This window comes from Nycticebus coucang, chromosome 3 (genome assembly GCF_027406575.1).
Source record: "Nycticebus coucang isolate mNycCou1 chromosome 3, mNycCou1.pri, whole genome shotgun sequence".
NCBI lineage: Eukaryota > Metazoa > Chordata > Mammalia > Primates > Lorisidae > Nycticebus > Nycticebus coucang.
The window spans coordinates 96,164,644-96,182,024 of record NC_069782.1 but is presented as its reverse complement, the minus strand read 5'-3'; the positions used below and the strand labels follow the sequence as shown (position 1 = coordinate 96,182,024).

At 51.4% G+C, this 17,381-nt stretch overlaps 1 protein-coding gene and 1 long non-coding RNA gene across 2 annotated transcripts in view; one reads left to right on the top strand and one right to left on the bottom strand.

Moving 5' to 3' along the window:
• The window catches only part of CDH23 (cadherin related 23), a 419,225-nt gene that overhangs the window by 66,862 nt on the left and 334,982 nt on the right, over positions 1 to 17,381 (top strand). The gene's annotated exons all lie outside the window — the stretch shown is intronic.
• On the bottom strand, positions 6,703 to 10,414 carry LOC128582373 (uncharacterized). The gene is made up of 3 exons (XR_008379039.1): positions 10,181 to 10,414; positions 9,619 to 9,886; positions 6,703 to 7,034 (listed from the first exon to the last, which is right to left on the bottom strand). It is a non-coding gene; the product is annotated as an uncharacterized LOC128582373 (long non-coding RNA).

Genomic DNA, 17,381 nt, shown 5'->3' with positions numbered 1-17,381 from the left:
AAAAAAAAAAAAAATAGAACTAGTTAACAGTGGAGCCAAGAGTGAAATCCAGGACAGCCTGTCCATTTGTCCCTATCTGCAGGGACCTAGATGATGGTCAGATACTCGTTTCCTAACCGGTCCTGCTGCATTTCCTGGATGCTCTGGGTCCAGGGAAGATGGATCTTCTGAGACCTACCAGTTATCTGTGTGAGGACTTGTCCCATCCAGAAGCAATTCCGCTCAGCCCCACTGTGCTAGAGCCTGGGTGAACAACCCCCCTGTGCATCTCTAGTGATGCCAAGTGTGTGAGGGTGGAAGGAGTGGTGGGGGTGGTAGAGTGTGATGCCAGGCCCACTCATGGATGATTGATTATTGGCCCAAGTCATGTGTTCCCATGTGCCCCTTAATGGTGGCAGCAAGATCTCCTTACTGCTTAATCTGAACACTCATGACAGAAAGGTAAGTCACTCAAAGTCCCGTTGTACCTGACACTCCTGAATTTAAATCCCCCTTCCTCCTGTCCCTCTGACTGTCCTATAGAGTTAATGAAAGCTGTCATTTATTGGAGGGCCAGCTGGGGGCCAAACCTTTATATGCATTATCTCATTCAATCCTCACAGCAGTCCAGGATGAAGGCAAGATGATTATAGCTTCATTGTTGTCAGTCTACGATGCCTCAAGCATGTAGAAGAGTAGAGAGCTGCACCAGCCAGTAGAGTTGCCACTAGCTACATGCGGCTATTTAAATGAAAATTAATTGCCATTTTAAAAAACGCCATAAATTTCACTACCTCATTCACACAGGCCACATTGCAAGTGTTTGACAGCCACATGTGTTGGGTGGCTACAGTGCTGACGGTGGGTAGAGAATGTTTCCATCATCGCAGCCAACACTGTTGTACAGCTTTGGTGTGGGCGCTGGTGTGGCGTAAATATGTTTCTCAGATGGGGAACAGAGACTCAGCAGCCTGGGCAAAGTTACTCTGCAGGCAGCCCCTGAGGGAATGCACTGTCCCTCCCCAGGCCTGGCTGTCATCTCCTGCTTCTGAGGACAAAGAACATTCTGTCTAGGTAGCCACAAGGCACGTGAGGTGCAAAGGGGCAGTGTGATCTACCCAAGGTTGTGAGGGTGGAGTTGCCTGGATAATAGAAGCCTCAGGCCCTGAGCCATGCAGTGTCCCCAGCTCTCCAGACTCCCCACCAGGCCAGCCCAGGGGCACTGTGCCCACCCCTGGGCCAGAGGCAGCCCTGCTGGCTGTGAATTTTTACAGCTGTTTATCGGAGGTCGTTCCATCCTGGAATGAAATAACTCTCCCATAGCCACTATGAATTTTTCGCTTCCCTGGGAAAAAAACAGCCCCTGTGATTGGAACATTGTCTGCAGTCCTGTCAGGTAGCTGGCGGTGAATGACAGGAGAGAGAAAGCAAACGGCTAAAAGCCATTACCCTCTTACTTCAGTGGAGTTGGAAAAATAGTCATAAATTAGTGCCGGGCACTGAACGAGGGGAGAGGAAGAAAACACAAGAAAGAAAAAAATCCTCCCTAGAAAATCATAATTTTCCTCCAGGTGGGAGGAGCAGGATGTACAGAAGGATGTCTTGGAAGAGCCCGCATGTCACCCGTCACCCTCTGCCCGTGGTGGTCAGCTCTTGCTACCACACCCTGGGATATTCTGGGAAGGCAAGAAGGACTTGGCTTCCCCTCCCCCAGCCCCAGGGCCACCTCCTACAGGGGCAGCACCCTGCCTGTGTGTGTGTGTGTGTGTGTGTGTTTGTGTGATCACACATATCTGGGCACTGAAGTGTGCCTCTGTCCATGTGTGCATACAGCCCATGAGCGTGCATCTCTCTTCACATGTGTACGTGTGTATCTGCCCACGTGTTAGTCCCCGCCCACATGTGTGAGTGTGCACGCACGTGTATGAGAGTCTGTGTGTTCTTGCACGTTGTGTGAATATGCATGCACGTGTAGGTCAGCGTGTGTCTCTGCTCATGTGTTTGTGTGCACTTGTGAGTGTGCCCCTGCACACATTTATGTGTGTGTACTGATGTGCTGTGGGGTGATGCTGTGAGCACCTCTGTCTCCTGGTGTGGTTTGTGCTTAAGAGTGTGTGACTTCACCTTTATTTCATACTTTGCTTCTTCCATACACTTGTAGGGATCCACTAGGACGCCTCTGCCTGTTGACAAGGCAGCAAGAGCGGGTATGTGTGTGTGTGTGTGTGTGTGTGTACACCCATGGGGTTGCGGACAGCCTTGGAGGCTGCTGTTCATTATGAGACTGGCATCTGGGGAGAGCAAAAGGACAGCTTGTGAGCCCTGCAGGGATGGGCGTGTTCTGCTCAGGGTTGTCATTGCTTAAAGGACATTTTCTCTATTTTCTTTGTGGAGCCAAAGGTATTTCTTTGTGGAGGGTGGTAGGAGGAGCTGTGAGGAGGGGCTGGGCACAAGGCAGAATGGCTCAGTGAGACCCAGCGCAAGATAGTGAAGGATCATGTGGACCTGGGCTGCTGGGAGCAGCCACCTAAGTCCAGTGTGTGAAGTGTACAGACATAAACATGTAAACTTGAACAAGGACATGTTGCAGGTGGGTCAGGCATGCCAGGGGTTCTCAGACTTCAGCATGCATCACAGTCCTCTGGAAGACTTGCTAAAGCAGGTTGTCAGGCCCCCTCCCCAGTTTCTGGTCAGCAAGTATGCGGTGGGGCCTGAGAGTTTGCATTTCTAACAGGCTTCCAGATGGTGTTGATGCTGCTGGTCTGGGGACCCCACTTTGAGAACCACCGACGCACACCTTCAACAAAGTCCTCTAGTGACTCCCCAGTACTGCACGCCAGTGAGGTTGGTGAGGAGGTAGTGTAGTGCAGGTTAAGAGTATGGGAGTTGAACGCTGTATCTGCCGCCTACCACCTGTGTGATCTTAGGCAAGTTACTTAACCTCCGTGTGCTTGGGCTCCCTCATCCATGAAGTGAGGAGGATGATAATATCTATTGCACAGGACTGGAGTGTGGAAACTTAGCACATGTGAAAGGCTTAGAACAGTGCCTGGCATTTAGATAGCACCATGTGATTGACTAATATTATCCCTACTTTGCAGATGAGCAAACTGAGGCACATGGCATCCCAGGTCATGCTGCAAGTTAAGGCAAGGGAATGAGAACCCTGACCCCAACCAGTGCCTCTATGCCCCTCTCCCCACCCCTGTGCTCCCCAGTTGATCTTTATCGGGGTCCCTCAGTTCCCAACATCCCTGTGGCCTACCCCAGTGGTTTGTATGCTGAGCCTCCCTCTGTGGGGCAGAAGGAGGCAGACTCTTACTTCTTTATCTCAGAAAGGAGGTGTGGCTGAAACAATCTCAGATGGGCCAGCTCTGACCTCTGCCCTGGCCCACAGATGCCTGCTGCCACCTGTGACATGAACCCACCCTCTAGTGGCCCCAGTTCCTGCAGCTCTGCCAGTTATGCTCCTGGCCCTGTTGGGCCCTACAGTTGCCACACCTGAGGCTCACCTGGGGTCATTATTTCAGGGGAATGGAGGCTTTTCTGGAGGAGAAAAGACTGAGAAATGGTTACATATACACACGTGGGCACATACTTTGGTGTGCCTGCCTGCACACACACTCATCTGTGTTTTTGTGCATGTGATGCATACACACTTGTGCATACAGTACACACACACAGACACATACCGTGCATACACATTCATGTACACATATCCACATACACACTACTGTGAGTCAGAAGTCTCAGCCTCCCAGACAGAGGATGAAGCCTGCAGAGGAGGAGTTTACAGTGGGCTCTCAGCAGCTGTGGATCTGAGAGGGGCCTCATCTGCCCCTGTAGGATGGATTGGGGCCTTTCTGTGGGGCAGGATCTCCTGGGTTGGGAAGCAGTGAGGGCAGATCGCTGAGCTGGAGGCCAGGTCCCTGAGATTCCCATTCACCGTGTCTTGATGACCCTGAAGATGAGAATGTGGGGTGGGTACTCTGGTGGTTCTGACATGCACCTTGGCAGTTTCTCTTCCTGGGGAAACAGAATCCTTGGATAACCGTGTGGTCTTGAAGTGCACACCATCAGCGTGTGATGGGTTTTCTGCTCTGTGCCACGGTGTTTCCTGAGGACCTGTGGGTGCTGGGGATGCTCAGCAGATGCTGTGGCCTCGCCTACTGGGCATGTCCATCGCAGTGGGGGCGGGGACAACCCTCTCAGACAGCCATGACCACCCAGCCTGGGTCCTAAGGCAGGCAAGCCAGCAGAGAGTCATGCTCCTGGGGAGGGCCTTCCTGGAAAGAACACGGGCATTGCAGTCACAGCGACCCCAAATTCTCTTTTCTGACATCCCTGAGCATGACCCTGGAAATGTGCTGGAATCAGGTCCTCATTCCAACCTTCATGGTCTTTGCCAAGGATTAAAGGAGCAAATGTGTGTGTTCGAAGCTCAGAGCGCATCACCGGCCCTGTGATTAATACAATCCAGGGTCAGGTCTCACATAGGAGGTGGGATTTAAGCCAAGTCTTGATGGATGCCAGGCAGAACCTTGACAGGCAGAAATGAAGAAGGCAGGCGGGGGCAGGGCAGTGAGCCCTTCAGCCCCTGCCCTGCCCCCACACCAGCCCCAGCGGGGCTATCCCTGAGCACCACTGGGCAGCATTTCCCTCTCCTCCTCTGGGCTCCTGGACTCCTGTCTACATCGTCTCTGTTTAGCATCTTTGATTTAGTCATTAGTTCATTATCTGTCCTCCTGCTTCCCCCAAAGGAGCTGTCACCGATAGAGGGACTGAGACTTCTTATTTTCCAGGCCCTGCTCCCAGCTCAGATGAACTCCAGTTGTTAAACCTTTCCCTACAGCTGGAACTCTCTTCCCTTGAGTCTTTGCAGGGAGTTTTCTAAGCCAGGGACCTTCTCATGGCTCACCCTCTCTACTATGGCCCACCCCATCCTCCAGTCCCTCACTCTCCCTTCACTCTGTTTTGTTTTCTTAATGCTTAATATCTGAAAGTATTACTTGTTTACTGTCCGTCTCCCACTCTGCCTTACCCTGCACCGTCCAACTCCACTAGGGCAGGGACTTTGTCTTTTCAGTGCCGTGTCCCCAGTGCCAAGCTGAGGGCTTGGCATATAATAAGCTTTCAATAGTCTGTTCAGGAGGTTGAAGTGGGAGGATCGCATGAGCCAGGAGTTCAAATCTAGCCTGGGCAGCATCGCAAGACCCCGTCTAAAGAAAAGAATCTAAAAAAAAAAAAAAAGCCTTCAATAAATATTTACTTGAGGAATGAACGACTTAGTGTCAGTAGATATTTAGCATCATGTGGGTAGATATTTAGCATAGAGGAGAAAGGATTTGGGCCAGGGGGTATTGTAAGCAGGGCCAGAGAATGGTTGTGTCCAGCTGAAGGTGAGGGTTTGCAAAAGGGAGTTGTGGCAGAAAAGACAGTATGAGAAGACAGACTCTCAGTATGCGGCCCTAGAGCCAAATCCTTAGCACTTGGACTTAAGCCTAGGTAATGGTGAGCCATGGCAGGTGCTTGAGCATGATAAATGCATTCTCCTGGGAGTGTTGCTTTCATGGTGTCACTCCTCAGCTTCAAAACCTTCAGTGGCTCCTGCTGCCCACATGTCAGTCCCAGGCTCCTTGGCCTACGAGACCAGGCCATCTGTGATAAGACCCATAGCCCTGCCAGCTTGTGTAGATAGTTGGCTCTCCTAAAGAGTTCTACTGTTGTCCCCAACGCTTTTTTAAGGCCATTGTTTCACACAACTCCGGGGGGCATGGTATGTACAGCCTGACCAGATGGTGCATGCCCTACACTGTGGCTCAGGCCTCTGCCCACCTTGTTCCTGCCAGGCTCTCTTCCGCACCATGGCTGGAAATGATGTCTGTCACCCTGGCCTCTGGGAACCCTCCATCTGCTCAATTCTCACACCTTTCCTTGGTTTATGGTGGCTTTTGGCCTTCTTGCCTCTAACAACAGTTCCTTTGCAAGAACCCTGTACCTTTCTCCTGCTGGGGCCCAGCAGAGGTAGGGTGGGGTAAGGCAGGCACCTGTTCCTCCCCCGCCCCCAGCATCCTCCCCCTCACAGGTCTGTCCTCACTCAGGGGCCGTCTTTCTCCTCTGTGGGCCTGGGAAAGGCTCACCAGCCCCCTTGCTGGCCAGGGTCCCCAAAGCAGGCTTCTGTCCCTCCCTAACATACAGCCCTCCTGGACTCTGTGCCTCTCTCCACCAATGTTCATTCCTTTCCATTCAAGCTCCTTTAAGGAAACAATCTTTGCTCTATAGCATTGAGGCATAATTGACAGATGATAGACAGCACCATTGAAAGTGTATAATGGATAAGTTGTGACATCACTCTATACCCGTGGAAGCATCACCACCATCAGGATAGGGAACATATGCGTCACCCCCAGAAGCTTCCTCATGCCCCTCTGTGTCCTTCTTTGTGTGTGTGTGTGTGTCCTTCTCTTCTATCCCCACCCCCTCTGTGGGTAACCACTGAGCTGCCTTCTGTCCCTGCACGTTAGTTGGCATGTCCCAGACTCTTATGTAAGTGGATATCATATGTCCTTTTCTGTCTTCTTTTTTTACTCAGTATAATTATTTTGAGATCCATTCATACTATGTGTACCAACAGTTTATTCCTCTTTATTAAGTTACATTCCATTGTAAAGAAGTAGCCCAATTTGTTTATCCTTTTGCTCATTGACAGACATCTGGGTTATTTCCAGGTTTTGGCTATTCCAAATAAAGCTTTCACGAACTTTGTGTACTTTGTATGGAAACACTTTTGTTTCTCTTAGGAAAAATACCTAGGAGTGGCATTACTGAATTACACATGTAACTTTAACATTTCCTTTTAAACACACATTTTAAAATGTTTTAGACAAGGTCTCACTGTGTTACCCAGGCTGGAATTGAACTGACTCCTGGGCTCAAACCATCCCTCCGCCTCAGCCTCCTGGAGGTGGTTTCCACAGTGGTTGCACCATTCTGCATTCCTGTCGGCAGGGTGAGCATCCCAGTTGCTTCTTTCACCAGCGCATGGCATAGAAGATCTTAAAAAAATTGTTATAAAATATACATAATAAAAAGTTTACAATTGTAACCATTAAGTACACTCACACTGTTGTGCAACCATCACCACTGTCTGCTTCCAGAACACTTTTTCATTCTTCCCAACAGAAGGTCTGTACCCACTAAATAGTATCTCCCCATATTCCCTGTTCCCGGCCCCTCTCTCCTACCTATCATGGGGGTATTTCACACTTTAGCCATTCTACTAGGTGTTTAGTGGTATCTCATTGTGATGATAGTTTGCATTTTCCTATTCACTAATGAGGTCAAGCATCTTCTCGTGTACAAATTCATTTGCCACCCAAATATCTATTGTGGTGAAAGGACTATTCAAATCTTTTTAACTTTTTTTTAAAAAATGGATTGTTCATTTTCTTATTAAGTTTTGAGAGTTCTGTATATACAAATAAGGACTCATATATCTGAGTCCTTTAGCAGTAGGTGATTTGCAAATATTTTCTCCCAGCTGCGGCTTGTCTTTTCACTCTCTTTCAGTGTCTTTGGGAGAGCAGAGGTGTTGGGTGTGGGCTGTGCAGCCTCCACACTCACTCACTCCTCCCCACCGTCCCTGGGTTACTCGCTACCCTTGGCAGCCCATGTGCCACTGCTGTGGCTTTCACACTGCCCAGTCCCAGTACTGTTCCGCAAACAGTCTCTCCTGCGCCTTCTCCTGTGTTTCGCCCTGTCAACCCCTCCCGACCTGGCACGCTGCTTCTCAAGCCCCCTGCTCCTCTGTCTTTCCTCCCATGCAGCACGGCCATCTGCCCCCTTTACGTGCACCATAGTGGGGTCTCTCCCTCTGTCGGCCCCATGGTCACCCCCAAGCCAGTGATATCTAGATTGCTGTCCCCAGCCCAGTACGCCCCTGGGCCCTAGATACACAAACCCAGCTGTGCCTGGCCGCTGCCCCAGGAGGGCTGAGGCACCACCCGCGATGTGTCCCCGTGTGAGCTCCTCCTCCACCCCACCCTCTCTCACCCTGCTCACGCTCCTTGTTCCCACTGCCGCTGCGGCCTGGCCCGCCTGTCCTAGGTTTCCTTTCCCTTTTCCTTCCTCCGTCTCAAGCTGTCTCTCTTCCTGGGGCCCTTCCTTGGCTCTGTCCCCTGTACTCATGGCCTGTGATGCAGTCTGGCATGTGCGTATCACATGGAGAGATCTGTTTATGTGTTTTTTCCCCCAATAGGCAGTGATTGCTTTGAGAGTCAATGTGTCTTATAATTTATGTTTTTATCCCCCACATCTACAAGCGTGCCAGGAGTGGACTTGGTGCTCAGTAAACGATGAGTGATTACATTTCAGGACTGGACCCTGGGCCAGCCCTGAGCTTGTTTGCCCTGGGATCCGGTTCTGGTCATCTCCAGCTCTGCTCTGAGTGGCAGGGTGCTAACTCATGGGCTGCTTCCCCAGACTCCCAGGTCAGCTGGCTGCCACCTGGATTTAGCCAACAGAAGTCCCTGGCAGGGGAGGGAGGAGCCAGGGTGTTTCTCCTTCACTCTCTCCTTGTGTGGTGACTCCAGTGGCCGTGTCTTTCTTGGCTCCTGCTCATACTACCTTTTCTCTTGTCCCTCCAGCATAGAGCTGGCCATGGTGGCTTCCTGCCACTGCTAGCCTCTGGGTCATTACCTACCTATTTGGCCTCTTAGCTTGTGTCACCCATGTGACTGAGTCTCTGTGTTAAATCCCCTCTCTGTGCAGCACTAACAGTGTTTCTCTCTTCCTGGTTGGCCCCTCACTGACCCAACTATGAGGGATTGTTCCCTCCACCTGTCCAGAGTGCTAGCCCAAGGCTCCCTTGTTGGAGCGCACAGGTGAGTGGCAGGCCACAGGCTAGACCTGACCGTCTCCGCCCTCACTCTTTGGCTTTGAAGGTCCTGCCAGGTACTCCATAGACAAGTGGGTGCTGAGTTCTTATGCTGGGGTCCCAGAGGGAGTGGTCTGAGCGAGTCTTAGGGAAGGTCAGGAGGTGAACGGTGGGTGAGCAGGCTGGCGGTGCCAGAGACTCCCCATGCTCTGTGCATGGCCCCTTTATCTGTTGAGCCTGCTGAGAGGTAGAAGCCAGAGTGGTCCCAGGTGGTGGGATAATAGCATCTTTAATTGTGCTCGGAATGAGATTAACTTCTTATCTGACAGTTTGACATCTTTATTGTTATTAATGCCTGAGTAATGCATTGTTATTTTTATAAACTCTGTGGTAGCAAACATTTTCCCTTTATTTGGATTAAAAATAGATGTATCTGTTACTTCTCATTACTCCAAGCTGAGACTCAGGGTCCCTGGCTGGAGGTCCCTGGCCTGAGACGGGGCCAGCCCCAGAACTGGTCTCTGGGCAATGGCACAGCCAAGACCCGAGCGAGCCGAAGCCTCCAGGCCTCCAGTCACTGCCTGGGAAGACAGGCTGCGCCCCGGTGGCCTCTCTGCCGGAGAGGTGGTGTTCTGGGACACAGAGTCTGGAGCCTGGTCCTGGACTCATCAGACTCACACTGAAGTACAGGTTCTCCATAACATTGAATGGATGGAGAGGAAATTGTCAGAAGTAAATACATGTAAATACTCATATCTACTCACAGACACTACAGCTCAGAGCAGTGTTTATTTGTTTGTTCATTCATGAGGACTTTCTGGCCACCCACTGTGTGCCAGATGCAGCGTGAGATGCTGGTGTACTGTGGTGCTGGCCTCCAGATCGCCTCTTCTGAGAGTGGGCTGAGGGGAGGGGCAGGCTAATACCAAGGTCATGAGCGTAGCTCTGGAGTTAGACAGCCAGAGCCTAAATCTTGGTACCCAGATGTCCCAGGGCAAGTTCTTCAACCTCTCTGAGCCTCAGTTGTCCCTTCTGTAAAATAGAAGTGAAAAAAGCATTTATTTCCAGAGTTCTTGGGAACATTAAATACATGGGAAAATATTTGGCATACTGCCTGAAGCCCAGAACAGGCAAATGAGATTAGGGATAATTACTGTAGGTGCAGCTCTGGGTATGGGGGCAGCTCCCTGCAGGAGGACTGCTGGTGGCTCGGGAGCTACAAGAGGGTGTGCCCACAGCCTGCCCCCAGACGACCCCTGTGAGTGCTGTGTTCTCTCCCCAGTGACCCACTGCTCTCTCCTGGCCCCCCCCAGCAATTCCACTTACCCAGTTGTTAGCCCGGCTGACAAGGTCGATAATGCCTCTGTCTTGGAGAGCTGGCGCCAATGTCTTTATCAAAGCCAATATTAATTTTCACTAATTAGGAGCTGCTACTAATGAGCATCACAGCTAATTTAGCTCATCTATAACCCAGGAATGGTACTGCTCTTGTGCCAGCTTCAGAGTCTGGGTTGCTGGTGCCCATTGCCTCCCCCACCAGCTGCCAGTGCAGCTCCCTTCCTCATGCCTCCTGGGCCAGCTTGTTCAGCACATCTTTTTTGCACTTATCACCAGGTCCCACAGCCTGTGGCTCCAGGGAGTCCCCCAGATGGGGCTAACAGGGCGAGTCTCTCAGGGAGGGGTCAGAGTGTGTGACTATCAGCCCCTAAAGTGGGTTTGAAACAGGGGGGTTCAGCCTGGGAAGCTTCCTTTTTATTAGGTCAGTGTCCCTACTGAGGCTCTGGCTCCACTCTAATGCCTCTGCCCCCTCCTCTAGGAAGCCTTCAGAGACCACCTTAGTCCATGGAACTCCCCCCCCACACACACACCGATGTAGTCCTCGCTGGCTATACATTTGGCAGCTAAGCGAGGCCTGTATGACGGTGTTTGCTGTGTTGCCTTCTCCTGGGAGACAGTAGAGCACGGCAGTCAGCGGGGGGCTTGGATCCTAGCAACAAGCAGTTGTTAGACCTGTGCCTCAGTTTCCTCTTTGGTAAAATGGAGAAAATAATGCCTTGTGCCTAGGGGCATTGTGTGAGTGAGACGAATCAGCCTCTTGGCTATGATGTTTCCTTCTTCTTTCCTTTCCTTTCCCTTTACAGTCTCGCTCTGTTCCCTGGGCTGGAGTGCCATGGTCTCAGCCTAGTTCACTATAATTTCAAATTCCTGGGCTCCAGGGATCCCCTTGCCTTGGCCTCCTGAATAGTTGAGACAACAGGCACTCACCACCATGCCTGGCTAAGTTTTCTATTTTTAATAGAGATGGGTCTCACTCTTGCTCAGGCTGGTCTTGAACTCTTAACTTCAAATGATCCTCCCACCTCAGCCTCCCAGAGTGCCAGTATTACAGGTGTGAGCCACCACACGCAATCTTCTTTTAACTTTCAAATTGTGATTTGAGGGTCCACATACTTAAGTTTGGATCCTCTGTTAGACTCTCTCCTTGAGAGAACTTATCTGTCCTGTGCCCATTTCTATTCCCAGCACGGGGATTTGCTCAGAGCAGGCAGCCACTCAAGAGCCCTGGCTAGCAGGCTGAGCCCCCAGTGTAGTGCTAGTAATTGTCAAATGAATGAACAGACCTGGATTCTTTCTATTCTCAGAGATTTAGTTTCCCCATCTGTAAAATGGGGCCATTGGTCCCTAAGACGCCTCTCAGCTCTAACACTCCAAGATCTTGTAAGACGAGGTAGGTATTTGGTGAGTAGATGGATGCTGGCTCTTCGCCTCAGTAGGAAGACCAGGATGGTGGCTTATCTGCCCTTCCAGGTCCTGCAAGGGCAACTTCCAGTTCTTACGTGGCCTGAGATTAGATGGCAGTCCAAGCTGCGCAACGTGGGAATAGGGTCACCTTGCTGTCTCTGCAGGGCCAGGTGTTTCTCTCTCTTCTCCCTCCCCACCTCTCCACCCCCAAGCCAACACAGAGAGGTGCTCGGCTGTGGGCCCTCAGACAGGTGCACAATGACATCCCTAGGAGCTGCGCAGGGTGTCCTCTGCCCCTCCACCCTCCTGTCCTCTTGTATTTAAGGGTCATGGTGGGAGGTGAGGGGTAGGAACAGAGTGAATATGGAGGGGACGCTGGCCTCAGACTCTGTGGCTTGAGAATTCCTATTCCTGCCTCCCTCTCTCTCTCTATTTCCTGCTGTGCGGCCTGGGCTCTAGGCTCCGGTAGGGGAGGGTGTAGGAAGGCGGATGAGGACATCTTTTTTGCACTTATCACCTCGGAAAAGCGACCTTCGGGCTGAGCCAAGTTTGGGGGAAGTGCCTTCAGGCGTGACAGATTTGACTATAAATCTTTGGTATTAATGCCTGGTTCCCAAGGTCTGTCATTCTGTATGCCCGCGTGACAAGTGAAAACAGTATGCAGCCCATCTGTCACCCAGGGGTGCCCACCCCCCACTGGCTTTGCCTGAGGAGGGGGGGGCAAGCTGGGAGCAAGGGTGTAAAAGGAAAGTTAGGGAGGATCTGGCCAGTGACGGGGATAGGGGCAGGCCCTGGAGTGCAGGACATAAGGGACAGAGGCTGGAACAGGCCCCAGGTCTGTGCCTGGGGTCCGGCAGCCTGGAGCAGGTGGGAAGAGTGCCAGCCTGTGAGGGGTCTCATGCCCGTGCTTAGCTCTGGCTCCTCTTCCAGTCTGCTAGTGGCCTAGGTAGGTTGGTACTCTTCAAAATGAGAGGGTGGATGAGATGATTTCTGAGGTCCTTCACCCTCCGTGAGTTAAAGGGGGGCCCCTGCCTTGCTGGCAGCTTTCAGACCCTTGGCGATGTGTTTGGTGGGAGCTGGGGATGACTGTACAAAGACACAGAGCACACGGGGTTGAAGGGGAGCATTTAAATAGGGCATCAGGGGCACATGCACCCGGCATCTTCTTTCCCCCTCACACGAAAGATAGAGGATGCTGGTGTGCACCCCCCACACAAAGAGGAGGACTTGCATCCTGCTCTTTGTTCATCTTGAACCCAGCAAGTGGGAGATTTGGCAGAATTTTTGACTGTGTCTGAAAGGGTCTTGTGCTTTCTCTAGCCCGGCCTCCTCACTGTGCTGATGAGGAATCCGGGGCTCAGAGAAGGGAAGCGATGTTCTCAAGGTCACATAGCAGATGGCTGGGTAGGGAGCCAAGGAAGAGGAAGGATGTGTTCCCAGATCCAGTTTGCTCCTTGGGGTTCTCTGGAAAGATCTGATGCTGGAACAGACGCTTCAGGTACCAGTGGAAAACCACTGAGTTGGCCGAGGGCACAGAGGCTGGGAACACCAGACAGCGTGGAAAGGAGCCATGTGCTAGGCCTCATCCATTTCGCTCCTGTTTTAAGGTTAGTTTTCTATTGTGATTTCAACTGTGAAATATATCACAGAGAGCAGAGTGTGCTATGGAACCTAGACATACAAGTTCAAGAAATATCACAGGCAGACACATGTGTGAGCTCACCTTGAACACTGTCAGGAGCTTCAACAGCCCCCCCAACCCCCCACTCATGAGCCCACTTGATCTGTTTCCTCCTTCTCAGAGTTGGACAGAGTGAGGACACTGTCCTGGAGAATCTAGGGGCCAATGCCTTGACCAAGAGGAGCACTGGAAGTGTTGGGGGATGTTTCACTCTTGGCCTGGAGTGAGATCCAGAGGAAGCCACTCTTCGGCCCTTGCTTCTTGGCCGTTGAGTGGCATCCCACGTGGCCGGCTCCTAGCACTTCCCATCTTCTCCCCAAGGCTCCGCACCTGCCCCCATGACCAACCCTTCTTGGCCTCCCTCCCATGCCCCTCTTTGAATGTTGGCCTTCCCCAGGCCTCTGTCTTCAGCCCCCTTCACTACATCCTCCACAGCCCTTTCTCTTGACCATACCTCTCCCATGGCTTCACCACATTCAAGGTCCAGCTAGCTAGCCCTTCTCCAGCTCATCCCTTGTCCCAGGAGCTCTAGATATGCACGTTTACCTGTGTCCTGGACCTCACCTGAGGTTCTCCTTGGGCCCCGCAAACACAGAAGGGAACCAGAACCTGTCTTCTCCCTGTCACTGGACCCTCCCTCAGTGGTACCAGATCCCTCCTCCAGAACTTTGCGTGTCAATTTTCTTGTCTCTTAATGAAACCCTATGTTTTGCTGTCTCTACTTCTGAAGTATCTCTGAGACGGCCTGTCCTTTTCTTTCTCTGCCGGGCTCCTGTTGTCTCTGCTCAGGCAGGATTGGCAAATCCCTCCCTTTCGTGCCACATTTTTCTTATCCTGTGCCCAGGCAGACATCACTAGCCAATTGTACTTTTCCTCTTCTCAACACAGTGTCCCAGGCAGCCACTACCAATCTATCAGAAGTGGAACTTAGCATGAGAGTGATTTGCTGTCTGTGGCCTGGGTTTTATAATAACCTTCCAGCTTGTCTCTTGCCTTTGGTGTCTATCCATACATATCTGTCTTTTATGCAACTGCCAAAAGAGTCTTTTTAAAAGTATAAATGAAGTCAGGTTACCCTTCTATTTTAAAATCTTTTGATAGCTCCCTGGTGCCACCAGGATAAAATAAAAGCTTTTTAGCACAGCTAACAGGGCCCTTCATGGGTGAGGCCCTGCTCTCCCCTCTCAGCTTCTCAGATACATTTCCTAACACTGCGCACTTTGCCCGTCCACTCCTGCCCTTCCTGGGTTTTCATGCACGGTCCTACCCACATGCCAACAGCTGCACTCCCGGGACTTTGCTCCTGCGTTCCCGTGAATGCTCTCCCTTCTCCCTCTGTCTCATTCCTTCAAGGCTCTTGGAGCCCTGTGGCCGCTTTACCTGTCACAGTAAGTTGCTGCCCTCTGTTCTGCTGGAGTATCCTGAACTTCCTGAAAGACAGAGCTTTGGCCAGGGTCAATTTGCACTTCCTTCTGCATCTGACACATTGTCCATCTCTAGGACCTGGTGCTGGTCTGGGCACCTGTGGGCACCAGGTAGCTCACTGGACACCATACCTTCCCTTTCTCTTCTGTTTCTCATGGCTCTCCAGAGCTAAGGGTCACCCCAAGTTCAACAGCACATTAATAACTCCAGTGACTGTGGAAAAATTGGAGAACAAAAGCCTGAAATATATGAATGAAAGAAGGTCTTTTCTCCTCTCCTCTTGTATGAGAATGCAGAGCTTGGGCAGGCAGCGGGCTGGTCTGTCTGTCCTCTTATTTTTCATGTCTGCTCACTGGTCACGTGGCGACTCCATGGCTTTGGGTTGAAGAAAGGAAGGGCCTGGCCATTTGCTGAGTATCTGTTTCAAGCTAGGGACTTTCACATGTGTTTCTTCTTTTACTCCTCAGAACGACCCTAAGAAACAGGAATAATTGTCCACATTATGTAGACGAGGCTCAGAGAGAGCAAGGAGAAGTGCTTTGTCCAGGGTCACACAGCAGGTGAATCAAGGAGGCAGGATTTAAACCCAGGGTTACTGTCTCCCAGGCTCACAGGCTGTTCTCTTTTCTAGACTGATAGCCAACCTGCCCACAGGAAGAGAGAGGGGAAGGCAGGGCTAATGCTTTGGGGTTTCCCTGTGCTTATTTCCTTCATCCTCTCCTCTCCCCTCTCTCAGGGACCAGTTTCACCAGGGTTCCTATAGGGTGGAAGCCTTCAGGAGGTTTTTATCTAAGGCAGCCATTCTCAACCTTCCTAATGCTGTGGTCCTTTTCTATAGTTCTAGGTTGCAACCCACAGGTTGAGAACGGCTGGTCTAAGGGATTGGTGGGGGATGAATCTCACAAGAGAACAGGAGTGGGTGGGGAAGAGGCTGAGGTCAAGGGTAAACCTGCCCATCTGTAGGGATCTTTGTGACGGGGGCAGCAGATTCAGAGGGACCACAACTGGCTGTCCTGAGTATGCTCCTGTCAGTGCTAGAAATTCCACCATCAGGAAGCCATTCCTTTGGGTCTTTAAACTTTTGATTTTCTAAAAGATAAAGTGTTCTGGGAAGGAAGAGAGGGAAGACTTAAAGAGGGAGAGGGAAGGCAAGGGAAGGGCCTTAGCAGTGGCCCTCATAGCTCTAAGCCCGGCAGTGCTGGAAATGAGGCCGTGGGGGTGAGGACACTCAGAATGGGGGGCAGCTGGGACTTGGTTTAGGCCTCATTGCAAAGGGCTTCAATCCAGCTCCTGCTCACACAAAAATCTCCTGAAGGGGAGTCTTTTTCTTCCTCCCTTTTTTCCTTCCTTCTCTCTTTCTTTCCCCTCTCCATTCTCTCTTTGCATTTTGTTATTTCCTGTTTTGAGCATCCAAAATAGAGTTCCCTGACATTGAGGACCTTAGGTCCCCGAGTCCTTGCTGGTACGTGCCTCCCTGCATTCTGGGACCACCAACCTAAGACAGACCTCTTGCTGGGCACCCGTAGCTCAATGGTTAGAGTGCCAGCCCCATGAACCAGGGTTGGTGGGTTCAAACCCAGCCCGGGCCTGCTAAACAAAAAAAAAAAAGAGAGAGAGAGAGAGACCTCTCTATTTTCTCTCTTAGCCATAGGACTGCTCTAAAGTTGATGCCAGAAGTTTCTGGTGACTTGAGAGGACTGACTCCATGGACAAGGCAGAGGCTGCCTCGTCCACCCCAGGTGGAGGGGACAGGGGGCTGTGGATGCTGCTGGGCTGGTTGTTTACTTCCAATCTTACCTCTACGAGGACCTGGGGGATTTAGCGGGAAAAGCCCAGTGCCACTGCAGACACAGGAGGATAAGGCAAAGTGGTGTGTCCTCAGGAAGCACAGGCTTAGGGGAAGGAGAAGCACCTTGTCCAGGGTCACACAGCAGGTAAGTCAAGGTGGCAGGATTTGTAGATTACAACATTTGGCACATTGCAGTTGGCCCTAAGTTTTCTGACAGTTAAATCCAAAAGGGAACCACACTGAAGTGCTTCCCGGCAACAGAAAGTGTGCCCATTCATTTGTAGAGGCAGTTTCTCTCCCTGGAAGTAAATCTCAGTCAGGAATTGATCGTGTGGGTCTTAGCACAAAGGGCATTAAAGGGTGCAGGTGACAGTGTCTTCAGCTGTGGTTGTGCAGAAGATATGGAAACATTGCTCAGTGACCCATCCTGGTATTCAGAGGTAAATCACAACTCAGCAGCAGTCCAGCTGCCTACAGGGCTGTGGCTGTGGCTTTGCCTTCTGGCAGCTCTTTTGATGCCAGGGTGTCCTCGGCAACCACCCTGGCTTGACCATGCCCTGCTCAGGCACTGAAGTCACTCTCACTGCTTCCACAGGTGATATTAAATGCTTGTTTACTTTCCAGCCTGGCACACACAAGCTGAGTGACACTGGCCGTGAGGCTGGAGCAGGTCCCACATACCCTGTGGTGGGGAGGGGTGAGCTCTTTGGAGGAGTCCTGAGCAGGGGTGCAGGGACTGCCTGAGGCAACAGCTCTTTGTCCATTAGCAGGTGGTGTTTGATATTTTACCAACTTGGGGTGGGGGGAGCTGTGATCCAGCTGGGTCTCAGCCCTGCCTCTTATCTCACTCCTCTCTCCGTCGGGTCTGCCCTGTTCCTAGCATCTCTCCA